This window comes from Apodemus sylvaticus, chromosome 1, assembly GCF_947179515.1.
Source record: "Apodemus sylvaticus chromosome 1, mApoSyl1.1, whole genome shotgun sequence".
Lineage (NCBI taxonomy): Eukaryota > Metazoa > Chordata > Mammalia > Rodentia > Muridae > Apodemus > Apodemus sylvaticus.
In genome coordinates, this window is record NC_067472.1 from 179,664,062 (window position 1) to 179,678,985 (window position 14,924).

Below are 14,924 nucleotides of genomic sequence, written 5' to 3' on the forward strand. Positions count from 1 at the left end.
TGGGAGATCTGTGGTAATTCTGAGGACCCTCGGAAATCTCCCATCTGTGTGCCAACTTGGACCCCGGGTCACTCCTGTGGAGGAAAGATTTCGTGTCCTCTTGGCAGTCTGTTGAAAGTCCCTCAGGAAGCAGACGCTGTCTGTGGTTTTTCTGTGTGTTCTGTTTGGTTTTTCTGTGTGTTCTGTTTGGTTTTTCTGTGTGTTCTGTTTGTGTTCTGTGTGACTTGGACGATGGGACAGACTATCAGCACCCCTCTTGGTCAGACTCTGGACAACTGGACAGAAATTAGAAATAGGGCACACTATCTGTCTGTAGAAGTTAAGAAGAAAGGATGGAGAATGTTTTGTTCTTCACAATGGCCGATGTATAACGTCGATTGGCCACCAGAGGGCACACTTGACCTGACTGTAATTTCTGCCATCAGGAACATAGTGTTGCAGGAAGGACCAGGGTCTTACCCTGGCCAGTGTGGTCTGGGTAGACCTAGTGCAGGATCCTCCATCCTGGTTAAGGCCTTGGACTCAGAAAAACAAGCCAGGCTCCTGAGTCCTGGCACTTCATAACATGGAACAGAGAGTGGAAACAAAAATGGCGGAGCCCGACCCACCAAACAAAATTTATCTGTCAGCTCCTTGCAAGATCCATCCCAAGATCGAGGGGACTCCAGAATGGTTTGATGTTTCACCCCCTCCCCCTCCCCATGCATCCTCAGAATCTTCAACTGGTTACCGCTGAAGGGGCGGCAGAGGGACCAGCCACCTGGGGGGGGGTGCAGCCCCAGCAGAGAGATCAGTCACTACAGAGGGGCCAGCGCTGCAGGGGCTACAGCCACTGCCAAGGGGCCGGCGGTTGGGACCCGAATCCGATGTGCTCAGAGCCCCGAAGGACCAGACTCCACTACAGTCTTGCCTCTGCGTGCATACAGTGGCCAACTCCAATATTGGCCTTTCTCCTCGGCCGTTTTATATAATTGGAAAGAAAATCATGATTCTTTTTCAGAAAATCCCTCTAGCCTTACAGGTTTGGTGGAGTCCAACATGTTCTCACACCAATCAACCTGGGATGACTGCCAATAGCTTTTACAGGTTCTCTTCACCACCGAAAAAAGGGAAAGAATACTTTTGGAGGCACGAAAAAATGTGCCTGGAACCAACGGCCAACCAACTCAGCTCCAGAATGTGATCGATGAGAGCTTCCCCCTGAATCGTCCTGAGTGGGATTTCAATACAGCTGCAGGTGATGAGCGACTGATGGTCTCCCACCAGGCTCTGGTGGCAGGTTTCTGGGGGGCAGGCCGATACCCCACCAATCTGGCTGTGGTAAGGGAAGTTCTTCAGGGGGAAAAGGAGCCTCCCTCTGTGTTTTTAGAACGGTGTATAGAGGCTTACAGGTGTTATACTCCTTTTGACCCTACTTCTGAGGGTCAGCAGGCAGCAGTAGCCATGGCTTTTATTGGGCAGTCTGCCTCTGATATCAAAAAGAAGTTGCAACATCTAGAAGGCCTGCATACCTTGTCCTTATGGGACATGGTTAAAGAGGCATAAAAAGTATATCATAAGAGAGAGAGTGAGGAGGAGAGGAGAGAGAGGGAAAAGAGGGAAGCTGAAGAGAGAGAGGACAGGCAGGACCGTAGACAAGAAAGTAATTTGACTAAGATTCTGGCCACAGTTGTAGGTGACAGGGAAGCTAACAGAGAAAAGGAGAAACTAGACAATCAGGGTACCTGGGCAGCTCACAGTCAAGAAGACCCTTGAACCCTGGAGGACTCCCTTGTCAACCTTTAAATAAAAACCAATGTGCTTTTGGTAGAGAGCATGGACATTGGGCAGGGGACTGCCCAAAGAAGAAACATAAGGCACCCAGGGTTCTTCACCATGGAAGAAGATGAACAGGGGAGATGGGACTCGGATCCCCTCCCCGAGCCTAGGGTAACCCTAAAAGTGGAGGGGACCCCTATGGACCTTCTAGTTGACACGGGAACAGAATGTTCTGCCTTAAAGAAGCCTCTAGGACAATTAAAGGATAAAAAGACTATAGTAATTGGGGCCATGGGTCAAAAACCATATTCATGGACTACTGGCAGGAAGGTGTACCCAGGAAAGTGACAAGTAACCCACTCTTTCCTTTTCATCCCAGAATGTCCCATGCCACTACTAGGGAGAGATTTACTAACTAAACTAAAGGCTCAAATAAGTTTCTCTTCGGAAGGAGCAACAGTCGATTGGGAGAATCCCACATCTATGGCCCTGGCCATGAAGCTAGAAGAAGAATATAGATTACATGAGCCCCAAGTCCCTGTGATTGAGACACTAGAGAAAAGGAGAAACTTTTCTCTAGTTTGTGTGGCTGAAAAAGTTCCCTAAAGCATGGGCAGAGATGGAAGGTATGGGGGAAGCAAAATGAGTACCCCCCATCATCATTAACTTAAAGACTGATGCAGTTCCTATTGGGTTGTGGCAGTATCCTATGAGTAAAGAGGCTTGGGAGGGCACCAGACCTCACATCCAGAGGCTGCTACAACTAGGTATCCTAATACCCTGCCAATCTCCCTGAAAGACTCCACTACTGCCTGTCAAGCAGCCTGGTACCAATGGTTACCGGCCAGTGCAAGATCTTAGAGAAGTTAATAAGAGAGTGCAGTACATCCATCCTACTGTCCCTAACCCTTACAACTTGCTCAGCTCTCTTCCTCCTGACAGAAAATAGTATACTGTTCTTGACCTAAAAGATGCATTTTTCTGCCTGAAGCTGCACCCCACGAGCCAGCCGATTTTGGCTTTCGAAAGGAGAGACCCAGAGTTGGGACAAGTTGGACAATTAACTTGGACACGACTGCCTCAAGGGTTCAAGAACTCTCCAACTCTCTTCGAAGAAGCCCTCCATTGAGATTTGGCTCTGTTCGGGTCAGAGAACCCCCAAATAACTTTGCTGCAGTACATTGACGATTTGATTTTAGCTGCTGATAATGAACAGGAGTGTACACGGTGGACTGAGTAACTGCTGACCGAGTTGGGTGAGTTGGGGTACCGAGCTTCGGATAAAAAAGCCCAAATATGCCAAACAGAAGTCACTTACTTGGGATACACTCTTTTTTTTCTTTTTTTTTTCTTTTTCTTTTTTTTTTTTATTGTTATTTTTTTTATTCGATATAATTTATTTACATTTCAAATGATTTCCCCTTTTCTAGCCCCCCCACTCCCCGAAAGTCCCGTAAGCCCCCTTCTCTTCCCCTGTCCTCCCTCCCACCCCTTCCCAGTTCCCCGTTCTGGTTTTGCCAAATACTGTTTCACTGAGTCTTTCCAGAACCAGGGACCACTCCTGCTTTCTTCTTGTATCTCATTTGATGTGTGGATTATGTTTTGGGTATTCCAGTTTTCTAGGTTAATAACCACTTATTAGTGAGTGCATACCATGATTCACCTTTTGAGTCTGGGTTACCTCACTTAGTATGATGTTCTCTAGCTCCATCCATTTGCCTAAGAATTTCATGAATTCATTGTTTCTAATGGCTGAATAGTACTCCATTGTGTAGATATACCACATTTTTTGCATCCACTCTTCTGTTGAGGGATACCTGGGTTCTTTCCAGCATCTGGCAATTATAAATAGGGCTGCTATGAACATAGTAGAGCATGTATCCTTATTACATGGTGGGGAATCCTCTGGGTATATGCCCAGGAGTGGTATAGCAGGATCTTCTGGAAGTGAGGTGCCCAGTTTTCGGAGGAACCGCCAGACTGATTTCCAGAGTGGTTGTACCAATTTGCAACCCCACCAGCAGTGGAGGAGTGTTCCTCTTTCTCCGCACCCTCTCCAACCCCTGCTGTCTCCTGAATTTTTAATCTTAGCCATTCTGACTGGTGTAAGATGAAATCTTAGGGTTGTTTTGATTTGCATTTCCCTTATGACTAATGAAGTTGAGCATTTTTTAAGATGCTTCTCCGCCATCCGAAGTTCTTCAGGTGAGAATTCTTTGTTTAACTCTGTACCCCATTTTTTAATAGGGTTGTTCGGTTTTCTGGAGTCTAACTTCTTGAGTTCTTTATATATATTGGATATTAGCCCTCTATCTGATGTAGGATTGGTGAAGATCTTTTCCCAATTTGTTGGTTGCCGATCTGTCCTCTTGATGGTGTCCTTTGCCTTACAGAAACTCTGTAACCTTATGAGGTCCCATTTGTCAATTCTTGCTCTTAGAGCATACGCTATTGGTGTTCTGTTCAGAAACTTTCTCCCTGTACCGATGTCCTCAAGGGTCTTCCCCAGTTTCTTTTCTATTAGCTTCAGAGTGTCTGGCTTTATGTGGAGGTCCTTGATCCATTTGGATTTGAGCTTAGTACAAGGAGACAAGGATGGATCAATTCGCATTCTTCTGCATGCTGACCTCCAGTTGAACCAGCACCATTTGTTGAAAAGGCTATCTTTTTTTCCATTGGATGTTTTCAGCCTCTTTGTCGAGGATCAAGTGGCCATAGGTGTGTGGGTTCATTTCTGGATCTTCAATCCTGTTCCATTGATCCTCCTGCCTGTCACTGTACCAATACCATGCAGTTTTTAACACTATTGCTCTGTAGTATTGCTTGAGGTCAGGGATACTGATTCCCCCAGATTTTCTTTTGTTGCTGAGAATAGTTTTTGCTATCCTGGGTTTTTTGTTGTTCCAGATGAATTTGATAATTGCTCTTTCTAACTCTGTGAAGAATTGAGTTGGGATTTTGATGGGTATTGCATTGAATCTGTATAGTGCTTTAGGCAAAATGGCCATTTTAACTATATTGATTCTACCGATCCATGAGCATGGGAGGTTTTCCCATTTTTTGAGGTCTTCTTCCATTTCCTTCTTCAGAGTCTTGAAGTTCTTGTCATACAGATCTTTCATGTTTGGTAAGAGTCACCCCAAGATACTTTATACTGTTTGTGGCTATTGTGAAGGGGGTCATTTCCCTAATTTCTTTCTCAGCCTGCTTATCCTTTGAGTATAGGAAGGCCACTGATTTGCTTGAGTTGATTTTATAACCTGCCACTTTGCTGAAGTTGTTTATCAGCTGTAGGAGCTCTCTAGTGGAGTTTTTTGGGTCACTTAGGTAGACTATCATGTCGTCTGCAAATAATGATAGTTTGACTTCCTCCTTTCCAATTTGTATCCCTTTGACCTCCTTATGTTGTCGAATTGCCCGAGCTAATACCTCAAGTACAATATTGAAAAGATAAGGAGAAAGGGGGCAGCCTTGTCTGGTCCCTGATTTCAGTGGGATTGCTTCAAGTTTCTCTCCATTTAGTTTGATGCTGGCTACCGGTTTGCTGTATATTGTTTTTACTATGTTTAGGTATGGGCCTTGAATTCCTGTTCTCTCCAAGACTTTAAGCATGAAAGGATGCTGAATTTTGTCAAATGCTTTTTCAGCATCCAATGAAATGACCACGTGGTTTTGTTCTTTGTGTTTGTTTATGTAGTGGATTGTATTGATGGATTTCCGTATATTGAACCAACCCTGCATTCCTGGGATAAAGCCTACTTGATCATGGTGGATGATCGTTTTGATGTGTTCTTGGATTCGGTTGGCAAGAATTTTATTGAGTATTTTTGCATCGATGTTCATAAGGGAAATTGGTCTGAAGTTCTCTTTCTTTGTTGGATCTTTGTGTGGCTTTGGTATCAGCGTAATTGTGGCTTCGTAGAAGGAATTGGGTAGTGTTCCTTCTGTTTCTATTTTGTGGAATAGTTTGAAGAGTATTGGTGTTAACTCTTCTTTGAAGTTCTGGTAGAATTCTGCACTGAAACCATCTGGTCCTGTGCTTTTTTTGGTTGGAAGACTTTCTATGACTCCTTCTATTTCTTTAGGCTTTATGGGACTGTTCAGATGGTCTAGTTGGTCCTGATTTAATTTTGGTATTTGGTATCTGTCAAGGAAATTGTCCATTTCCTCCAGATTCTCCAGTTGTGTTGAGTACAGGCTCTTGTAGTAGGATCTGATGATTTTTTGGATTTCCTCAGTTTCCGTTGTTATGTCTCCCTTTTCATTTCTAAGTTTGTTAATTTGGATACTTTCTCTGTGCCCTTTGGTCAGTCTGGCTAAGGGTTTATCTATCTTGTTGATTTTCTCAAAGAACCAGCTCCTGGTTTTGTTGATTTTTTGTATGGTTCTCTTTGTTTCTACTTGATTGATTTCGGCCCTGAGTTTGATGATTTCCTGCCTTCTACTCCTCCTGGGTGAAATAGCTTCTTTTTGTTCTAGGGCTTTCAGGTGTGTCATTAAGTTGGTAATGTATGCTCTCTCCATTTTCTTTTTGGAGGCACTCAGGGCTATGAGTTTTCCTCTTAGCACTGCTTTCATTGTGTCCCATAGATTTGGGTATGTTGTGTTTTCATTTTCATTGTGTTCTAAAAAGTCTTTAATTTCTTTCTTTATTTCTTCCTTGACCAAGGTATCATTGAGTAGAGTATTGTTCAATTTCCACGTGTATGTGGGTTTTCTATTGTTTCTGTTGCTATTGAAGACCACTTTTATTCCATAGTGATCAGATAGGAGGCATGGGATTAGTTCGATCTTCTTATATTTGTTGAGGTCTGTCTTGTGACCAATTATATGGTCGATTTTGGAGAAGGTACCATGAGGTGCTGAAAAAAAGGTATATTCTTTTGTTTTAGGATAGAATGTTCTATATATATCAGTTAAATCTAATTGGTCCAAAGCTTCAATTAGTTTCATTGTGTCCTTGTTTAGTTTCTGTTTTCCTGATTGGTCCATTGAGGAAAGTGCAGTGTTGAAGTCACCCACAATTATTGTGTTAGGTGCAATGTGTGCTTTGAGTTTTAATAAAGTTTCTTTTATGAAAGAGGGTGCCCTTGCATTTGGAGCATAGATGTTCAGGATTGAGAGTTCTTCTTGTTGTATTTTTCCTTTGACCAGCAAGAAGTGTCCCTCAGAGTCTCTTTTGATGACTTTGGGTTGAAAGTCAATTTTATCTGATATTAAAATGGCTACTCCAGCTTGTTTCCTGAGACCATTTGCTTGTAAAATTGTCTTCCAGCCTTTTACTCTAAGGTAGTGTTTGTCTTTGACCCTGAGGTGTGTTTCCTGTAAGCAGCAAAATGTAGGGTCCTGTTTACGTATCCAGTCAGTTAGTCTGTGTCTTTTTATTGGGGCATTGAGTCCATTGATGTTAAGAGATATTAAGGAATAGTGATTGTTACTTCCTATCATTTTTGACGTTATTTTTTAAATTTGATTGCTTAACTTCTTTTGGGTTTGATGAAAGGTTACTATCTTGCTTTTTTCAGGGTGAAGTTTCCCTCCTTGTATTGGTGTTGTCCTCCTATTATCCTTTTTAGGGCTGGGTTTGTGGATAGATATTGGGTAAACTTGGTTTTGTCGTGAAACATCTTAGTTTCTCCATCTATGGTGATTGAGAGTTTTGCTGGATATAGTAGTTTTGGTTGGCATTTGTGTTCTCTTAGAGTCTGCATGAGATCTGCCCAGGACCTTCTAGCCTTCATAGTCTCAGGTGAAAAGTCTGCTTTGATTCTGATAGGTCTTCCTTTATATGTTACTTGGCCTTTTTCTCTTACTGCCTTTAATATTCTTTCTTTGTTTAGAACATTTGGTGTTTTGATTATTATGTGACGGGAAGTATTTCTGTTCTGGTCCAGTCTGTTTGGAGTTCTGTAGGCTTTTTGTATATTCATGGGCATCTCTCTCTTTAGGTTAGGGAAGTTTTCTTCCATAATTTTATTGAAGATATTTGCTGGCCCTTTAAGTTGTAAATCTTCACTCTCATCTATGCCTATAATCCTTAGGTTTGGTCTTCTCATTGTATCCTGGATTTCCTGGATATTTTGGGTTACAAGCTTTTTGCATTTTGCATTTTCTTTAACTGTTGAGTCCATGGTTTCTATGGAATCTTCAGCATCTGAGATTCTTTCTTCTATTTCTTGTATTCTGTTGTTGATATTTGCATCTCTGTCCCCTGATTTCTTCCCAAGGCTTTCTATCTCCAAAGTTGTCTCCTTTTGAGTTTTCTTAGTTGTTTCTACTTCTGATTTTAGATCCTGGATGGTTTTGCTTAGCTCCTTCACTTGCTTGTTTGTGCTTTCCTGTAATTCTTTAAGAGATTTTTGTGTTTTTTCTTTCATGACCTCAGCCTGTTGACCAAAGTTCTCCTGTATTTCTTTAAGAGATTTTTGTGTTTCGTCTTTCATGACCTCAGCCTGTTGACCAAAGTTCTCCTGTATTTCTTTAAGTGTTTTTTGCATTTCCTCCTTGTTGGCTTTTGTATTCTCCTGGATTTCTTTCAATGATTTTTGTGTTTCCCTTGCAAGGGCTTCTAACTTTTGATCCATTTTCTCCTGAATTTCTTTAAGTATGTCCTTCATGTGTTCCTGTACCAGCATCATGACCAGTGATTTTAAATCCAAATCTTGTTTTACTGGTGTGATGGGGTATCCAGGACATGCTGGTAGAGGAGAATTGGGTTCAGATGTTGCCATATTGCCTTGATTTCTGTTAGTGACGTTCCTGCGTTTGCCTTTTGCCATCTAGCTCTCACTGGTGTTACTTGGTCTTGTCAGTGCTGGACTCACCAGTGCAAGCTGCCCCTTCCCCGTTGGCCTCTGGTGCACAGCTTACACCCTGCACTGCCTGTAGACAGGGTGCTGCTGTCCAGGCTGTTCAGATCCCGAAGCAGGCACCTGAAGGCTCCCGCTGGGCCCCGCAGGATTTATTGGAGCACACCGACTTCTCCCAGCTGGCCGCCCGGAAGCCCCCACTAGCCTCTTGAGGGACCTGGAGATGTGGTGCGGCCGCCCAGGCTGATCTGAAGCGGAGAGAGTTGACCTGAGGGCTTCTGCCTGAGGCCTTGACCCAGATTGTGTCTGTGGACCAGATGGAACCCGTGTGCACCCCCAGGGAGCTCCGAAGGTGTATGCTGCTGTGACCTCCCCTGTGTTCCGCTCACTCCGCTGGGCAGCCGATTTCCCCAACTGTGCTGGCGCACACTAGGTTAGCCTTGTCGCCCAGGCCCTGAGTCCAGGCAAAAGCCTGGGAGGCCAAGGTCCGAGCAAAGTTCCCCTAGGGCTATGACTGTTAATTGGGTCTGCCAGGTGACCCGGATGGCGGGCGTGCGCGTCCGTGCTCCCCGAAAGCACCTGGAGAGTCTGTTGTGCTAACAACCTCCTGGGCGGGTTGACACACAGATGGCCCACCAAGCCGCCCAGTTCTTGGGGTCAGTCCTGTGCCTTTTGGGGCCTAGACCCCCGTTTTGTTAGCCTCAGGCTAAGCTTGTTAGCCGTCTCTGCCCTCCCGAGCACTCTGGGTCCTGTAGGCAAAATGGCGGCGCGTGCGCCGGCCAGGGCAAAAAAACCTCCTGGCTGGATTGGCGCCCCGATGGCCACTCGAACAGCCCAGGGCCTGGGTGCAGGCCAACGCCCGTCAGGCTCAGACCCCTGCGGTGTTGGGCCTAGGATTATGTTTGTGTACCTCAGTCTGTCCGATCTCTGGAGCCCGGAATCAAGATGGAGGTGAGTCTCTCCTGACTGGCGGGAAGCCGAGTTCTGAAGTGGCTTCCGTGCAGCGAAAGGCTCCGCAGAACCGCAGCTGCTTGCCACCCGGCTGGTCAGCGAAGGTCAGTGGTCGTGGGCGCAGGGCCTAACTGGACCCTGTGTCGCCTTGGTTCCACTGCTGATGGCCCTTCAGCTGGACCAGCCACTGCTGCCGCCGCCGCCGCCGCCGCCGCCGCCGCCCTTGGGATACACTCTTAAGAAGGAGAAGCGATGGTTGACAGAAGCTAGGAAGAGAACTGTGACCCAGATCCCCACTCCTACTACCCCAAAGCCAGCGAGAGAATTCCTGGGCACTGCAGGTTTCTGTAGATTATGGATACCAGGATTTGCCATCTTAGCAGCACCCCTTTACCCTCTCATCAAAGAAACCGGGGTTTTTTCATGAACTCCTGAGCATCAGAAAGCTTTCGAAGAAATAAAAAAGGCTTTACTCAGTGCACCAGTCTTGGCCTTGCCTGACTTAACTAAGCCTTTTACCCTCTACGTGGATGAGAGAGCAGGAATAGCCGGAGGGGTCTTGACCCAGGCTTTGGGGCCATGGAAACGACCCGTAGCCTACCTATCAAAGAAGCTAGATCCTGTAGCCAGTGGATGTCCATCTTACCTGAAAGCCATTGCTGCAACAACCCTACTTCTCAAGGATGCTGAAAAACTGACCTTAGGACACCAGGTGACTGCAGCCCTCTGACAGGTGGATGATGAGCGCCTGCATGACTCACTATCAAAGCCTGCTGTTAACTGATCGAGTGACTTTTGCCCCACGGGCTATCCTCAACCCCGCTACCTTAGTACCTGAGGCAGAAGACTCCCTGCCTGTACACCAATGTATGGACATCCTGGCAGAAGAAACCGGAATGCGGAAGGACCTCATAGACCAATCCTGGCCAGGGTCCCTTAATTGGTATACAGATGGCAGCAGCTTCGTGGTTGAAGGTAAGCGGAAAGCCGGGGTGGCGGTGGTAGATGGAAAACAGGCCATCTGGGCCAGTAGCTTGCCTGAAGGAACGTTGGCTCAGAAGGCAGAACCGATTGCACTAACCCAAGCCTTGAGACTGTCAGAAATGAAGTCTGTCAACATCTACAGGGACAGCAGGTATGCCTTCGCCACCGCACACAAACATGGGGCAATTTACAAACAAGGGGGCTACTCATGTTGGCTGGAAAGGACATTAAAAATAAAGAAGGGGCTGGAGAGATAGCTCAGTGGGTAAGAGCACTGACTGTTCTTCCAAAGGTCATGAGTTCAAATCCCAGAACCCACATGGTGGCTCACAACCAATCATAAAGAGAGATCTGATGTCTAAAGACAGCTAAGGTGTACTTGCATATAGTAAAAACAAAGAAGAAATCCTGAGTTTACTAGCGGCCATACATCTACCACAAAAAACTGGCCATTATACATTGCCCTGGCCATCAAAAGGGCCCAGATGCCATTGCCAGAGGAAATCAGATGGCTGACATGGTGGCCAAACAAGTGGCCCAAGGGACCATGATCCTTATAACCAATCAAGGGGCCAAAGAGTCCAAAAACTATTATGACATCAGGGAGACCAGTTTCAGATACACTCCTGAGGATCACCATCAGATGGAAAGATTAAAAATAGTACATAACTACACCCCCTATGGAGTAGCAGAGACAGAAGATGGGAAATCTATCTTACCCCGAAAAGAGGGACATCACTATGTCACCAATCTACATCAATTGACCCACTTGGGAGCTAAGAAATTAAAAGACCTTATACTCCACTCCGACTATCATGTCATGGGACTTTCAGATATTGCTCAAGAGGCAGTACAAAATTGTAAAGCTTGTGATTTAACCAATGCTGCACATCATATAGGCACACCTGGTAAGTACCTGCAGGGAGATAGGCCAGGAACATACTGGGAAGTTGACTTCACAGAAGTCAAACCAGCAAAATATGGTAACAGATACTTCTTAGTTTTCATAGTTACCTTTTCAGGATGGGTGGAGACCTTCCCCACGAAAAGGGAGATGGACAACGTGGTGGCAAAGAAGATATTAGAAGAAATTTTTCCAAGTTTCCGCATCCCTAAGGTAATTGGATCAGACAATGGCCCTGCCTTCGTTGTCCAGGTAAGTCAGGGACTGGCTGCACAACTGGGGATTGATTGGAAATTACATTGTGCTTATAGACCCCAGAGTTCAGAAGAGGTAGAAAGGATGAGTAGAACATTAAAAGAGACCTTGACTAAATTAGCCTTGGAGACCAGCAGAGAAAGATTGAACAGTCCTCCTTCCTTTTGCCCTGTTCCAAGTACAGAACACCCCAGGGAAATTCATACTCACACCATTTGAGCTCCACCATGGGGAACTGCCCCCTTTGACAGAAGCAGGAGGGATTTTTGACCCCGATGTTCCTTTTTCCCAACCCCTCTTAGCCCACTTAAAGGCCCTTGAACTTGTCAGAAAGGACGCCTGGGAGCAACTCAGAGGAGCCTACGAGCCAGGGACCACCGAGGTGCCCACACAAGTTCCAAGTGGCAGACTCTGTCCTGATCTGTCATCACCGAGCTAGAACCCTTGAAGCCAGGTGGAAAGGACCCTTTCTAGTACTCCTGACCGGCCCTACTGCTGTCAAGGTTGATGGTATCCTAGCCTGGATCCATGCCTCTCTTGTCAAGATCGCACTGCAGGCAGCCCAAGATGACACCTGGAAACTGGAATGGACTGATGATCCTCTTAAGCTGCGCCTCCATTGCCTGCCAAACCTTGAAGAATAATAACCCTCAAGCCCCTTAAAGCTGACTTGGCAAGTACTGTCTCAATCGGGAGACATGGTCTGGTCTACCTCTAAGGCAGCACCCCCTGATACTTGGTGGCCGTCCTTATATCCTGAAATCTGTGCCCTAACAGCAGGCTTAGACTCTTGGGACATTCCAGAATGGACTCACGAGGAGGTTCCCTCAGAGACATCTCAATTAGAAAAACGCACCCTTAACCAGGTGGTAAACTCTTAGGGCCAGTATATAGCTGATCACCCAGAATGTAAAGATGGGCCTGCCCAGAGGAAGCTGCAGCAAACTCCTTTTTACGTTTGTTCTTGAGACGTTAGAACGCGGGCTGTGGCTTACAGATGTGGAGGGTTAGAACAATTCTTTTGTAAACAATGGTCTTGTGTAACTTCGGGTACCATATATTGGCATTCAGGGCCCTCATGGGATCTGATTATGGTTAATAGAAGAAATAAGGGAACAGACTCCCTTACTACCACTTTTACTGCCCAGGGTAAACAGTTTTCCTCCTGGCATAAGGGACACCTATGGGGACTCAGGTTTTATATGACAGGATGGGATAATGGGTTTACATTCCAGATTCGTCTCAAGATAGAAAGCCTTCCTCCTGTCTCTATAGGACCTGATAAGGTTTTAACACAGCAAGGACTCCCCAAGGCTACCCCCTAAGAAGATCTTTCCATTACTCACCCCCCTTGTGTTTACCAAATCCCCACCTACCCTGCCACATAGTTCCCCTGCTACTCCTGGCTCAACTAGTCCAGAAGAACCACTGAGAACTACGCCTTAGCCCCTACAACTTGAGATCAACTCTTTAATCTCATACAAGGTGCTTTCTTTGCTCTTAATGCTACTAGCCCTTATGCCACAACATCCTGCTGGCTTTGCTTGGCAATGGGACCCCCCTACTATGAGGGAACAGCCATATCAGGTACCCCAACCAGTACCACAGATCATAGCCTATGCCCCTGGGGAGCGAGGGGAAAGCTCACTCTTAATGAAGTTTCTGGTTTTGGGTTTTGTTAGGAAAAGTGCCCCCACCCACCAACATCTCTGCAACATCTCCATGATTCTAAACTCCTCGGAAGTAAGACAGTACCTATCACCCTATTGGTACCTGATACCCAATAATAACAGCTGGTGGACATGCAGTACTGTGCTCACCTCTTGCATATCCACGTCCGTTTTCAACCAGACCAACGATTTCTGTGTCATGATTCAGCTAGTGCTCCGTATTTATTATCATCCTGAAGAAGTAGTCATAGGAGCCTATGATACAGGACCAACAAGAGTCAAGAAGGAACCTGCTTCCCTCATGTTAGCAGTCTTACTGGGAATAGGGCTAGCAGTAGGTATCAGAGGCATAGGAACAGGAGCTACCCCTTTGATTGCCAGACAGCAAGGCTTTAAGAACCTGCAAGATGCCATGGATCAGGATTTGCAAGCTATACAAGATTCAATAACAAAACTACGAGAGTCTCTTACTTCCTTATCTGAGGTTGTTCTCCAGAATAGGAGGGGTTTAGACTTGTTATTCTTAAAGAAGGATGGTTATGTGCAGCTCTAAAAGAAGAATGTTGTTTTATGTGGACCATTCAGGGGCAGTTAAAGATTCAATGAGCAAACTAAAAGAAAGCCTTAATAAGCTCCGACTTGAGAGAGAAAATGCTCAAAATTGATATGAAGGATGGTTTACAGGTCTCCATGGATGACTACTTTGTTTTCAGTCCTCATGGGCCCCCTAAATAATATTATGTCTTTTGCTTACCATAGGGCATTGTGTGATCAACCGATTAATTGTGTTTGTTCACCAGAGAGTAAGCACTGTACAAATTCTTGTGCTACGCCAACAGTATCAAAAGATAGGGCAGAACAATATAGAATCAGAAACTTAATTTTGTAGTTCTATGATTAGAACTACGAAATAACAAAAGGGAGGAATGTGAAACCCTCACTCAACATGTGAGCCCCAAGTCAATATTTTTAGACTTCTAGCAGCTAGCCTAATACCAAGAAACTTGCTCTTTTGCCTTTCTGCCCCCAGCTTTGACTTCGAGATTACCCTAGAAGATAGCAATCCCTGACCCTGGACCTAGCCTGCCAGCTTCTTTACACAGCTGAGAGCTTTTGCTATATCTTCAACCACATAATGGCACAAGAATGTTGCCTGTTTGCCCTAGCCTCCCCCAAGTCCCTGACGCATTTAGTGCTCTGTTAAATGTATAGCATCCCTGACACATTTAGTGCTCTCTTAAATGTATAGCATCTCTGAGGCATTTAGTGCTCTGTTAAATGTTTAGCCATACAATATCCGAAAAGTGTAAATGTTGGCTCTAGATAACCTGTTATCACCCCCGGAGGTTAGCATGACTTCTCCATTCTTCTTGGGTTTATGGGGGTTTTGAATTATTGACAGGATGTCCAATGCATTGTCAAACCTCCCCGTTTCTTTGTGTTTTCTTTTCCTTTAAAAACCCCTGACCCCCACAGCTCGTGTTCGAACTCTTCTGACCTTAAGTGGTTCATGAGGTTCGGCCCTAGTGCTGCAGTGGATTCCCCAATAAACCTCATGCATTTGCATCAAGGAGGTCTCTTGTGAATTTCTGG

At 45.4% G+C, this 14,924-nt stretch overlaps 1 pseudogene; it reads left to right on the plus strand.

Moving 5' to 3' along the window:
- Window positions 1-1,815: 1,815 nt before the first annotated feature.
- On the plus strand, window positions 1,816-12,305 carry LOC127695304 (uncharacterized; annotated as a pseudogene).
- Window positions 12,306-14,924: the final 2,619 nt, after the last annotated feature.